The sequence below is a fragment of the Mastomys coucha genome, unplaced genomic scaffold (genome assembly GCF_008632895.1).
Source record: "Mastomys coucha isolate ucsf_1 unplaced genomic scaffold, UCSF_Mcou_1 pScaffold23, whole genome shotgun sequence".
Classification (NCBI taxonomy): domain Eukaryota; kingdom Metazoa; phylum Chordata; class Mammalia; order Rodentia; family Muridae; genus Mastomys; species Mastomys coucha.
In genome coordinates this window covers 105,168,841-105,171,259 of record NW_022196906.1, presented here as the reverse complement: position 1 = coordinate 105,171,259, position 2,419 = coordinate 105,168,841, and the positions used below count along the sequence as shown (strand labels likewise).

The 2,419-nt window shown below is 46.1% G+C and overlaps 1 protein-coding gene across 2 annotated transcripts in view; it reads left to right on the top strand.

Moving 5' to 3' along the window:
• Positions 1-2,419, top strand: part of Mlh1 (mutL homolog 1) — a 42,769-nt gene that overhangs the window by 31,243 nt on the left and 9,107 nt on the right. The window lies entirely within an intron of this gene.

Here is a 2,419-nt window from a genome sequence, read left to right as displayed (position 1 = left end):
GCTGGGCGTGGGTAGATCCTGCCACGTGACGGGATGTGCTTGGCTGGGCGTGGGTAGATCCTGCCACGGGCTCAGTTTAGATCCTGGACTCCATTTCCACTGTGTGAGCCCACACTGTGAGTGAGCTGTTCTGTGCCTCAGAAAGATTTATCCTAGGAGACCACCAGACTGATTACAAGTAACTAATTAGACACTTGTTAAAAACATGGATTATTTTTATACCCTGAAGGCTGAGAAGTCCCTGTCATCTTCAGAAATAGCTTTTGAGAATAGTTGGCACCAACTTCATCCTAGTCCCATTACTAGGAACCTGGCAGGGGTGTAGGCAGGTGTTTCAGGAGACTGGCCACACCTTAGAGGTACTAATGTCGAGTGCAGGCTCCAGATGGCAGCTCTGCTTGAGTCTGTCATCTAGCCATGATCTTTCTGTTTTCATCTGTCAGGAATAAGCCCTAAAGGCTGCAGCATGGCTCCATGGGTAAAAGCACTCACCACAAGGCTTGACAAACCTGAGTTTGATCCTTGGGACCCACACAGTAGAACGAGAAAACTAACTCCTGAAAGTTGTCCTCTAACTTCCACATGTGTCTTGTGGCGCATGAATGACCACATACCCGGGGGCAGACAGGGAATAAGTCAATTTCAGTATTTCAGTGAACTATAAATTATGATCATCTGGGTCATAATCAGGTCTCGCTGTCAGCTCAGGCTGGCCTAGGGCTCAGGGTAGCCCCCATTAGCCTGAGTTCTCAGCTTGCTCCTGCCTTCTAGAGCTGGGATTGCAGGGCTCTGCCACCACACCCGCCTCCTGGACTACTTTTGGAAAAGACTGTAGAGCTCAGGAGCAAAGCAGTGCTGACCCTCCAACCCTGAACCTTCTCAAATGGCCACTCACCAGCCTCGCTGTGTCCTGCCTCAGTCACCGTCATCTGAGCCAACACAGGAAGGCCTGGACTTTGTTGTCTCCTCCACCCACCCCTCTCTCACCCTGGCATGTTACATGTAATGCACAGCATCTTCCTGTGACTGGGCTTCTGTCCACTGTACATGTTGCCAGTTGGCTTCTGATTTTTATTTCCATGAAATGTGCTGTGATTGTTCATTTCTTGGATTACTTTCTAAGCCGTGAGCTCTTAAAGCAATTTTAAATCCTAGAAGAAAGTCAGAAATAAATGTCTGATCTATTTAGCAGACCCCTCCTTAGCTGAGCTTTATTTGTTGGTGCCAAGACTGTGTCAAGACTCACAGTCTCAGTTTTGAAGTAAGGTGTGTGGTTTAGCTTTGAAGTAAAAAAAGGATTTTGTCTATTTTGGTCTTTGCAGAATAGAGGAAAGCACATAGGAGAAACTGAGGCTAGAGGAGTGTTTCAGGTGGGGTAAAATGAAGTCCTTGAAGTCCTGTGAAAAAGGGCCTGTGCTGGGCTTGCAGACATGGAGTCCGTCCCAGTAGCTGGAGATGGAGAAAGAAGGCCATGAGTCAGCTCTTGGAAACTCTGGCCTCATCTGAAGTGACTCCACTGCTCCTTCTCCTCCAGGGGTCATTGGTTTAGATTATTTGATGTTCGTCAGCTTTAAAAATAATTGTTTCCACCTATATAGAACATCCTGTAAAGACATGGAGTTTCCAGTAGAAAGGCGGGGATTGGCTGTGCTTACTGCATAGGTGCAGACAGTGAGCCTCTGTGTGCGACATCATTACAGAACTCACACAGCAGTGGAAACCCACAAGCATATCAGCAACAGCAGAGAACAGCTGAGTTCTGTTTTCTCCAATTCACCTTTACTTAAAACTCCAAGTTGATAATGGTTTTTCTTGAGTATTGAAGGTAGTACTCTTATTTTATGATTTCTACTGTTGAAAATTCATCCATGAATCATGTATTTAATATTCATGGTCAGCTCTCTTTCTGAGTTCATTTAAGTGTTCTTTTGTCCTCGTGTCTTCTCTTTGTCTCTCTAGGCTGAGTGAGAATTTCTTTGGCCCACTGACATTGTCTAGTGTGATACCTGCTTTTGTTTCAACTGCAGTCAGTTCTCCATATTAAGAAGTCCTACCCAGTTCTTCTGAGTTCTACTTGACATATGCAGTCATGCCCTGCTCAGCGTTCTGACCGCGCTCCTGCTCTCTGCTGGGTCTCCAGTCTGCAGATCTTTTCTGCTTCTTTCTAGACTCTGAAACTTGCTTCCCTGTTTCTCTTTTATAATACTACACACTTATACTCACACCACACATACATATTCACACCATACACACACATGCACACACAGCTCCTACTTACTAGTACTTTATTTTGGGGGATTACTTGGAGCCTGCTATTAGTTTAACCCAAAATCTCCAATAGGGTTCAGGTAACCTGTCCCGCGCTATCTCCCGCCGGCAGGAAAGACGCGGCACACACGGATCCTTCTGCAGTACAAAC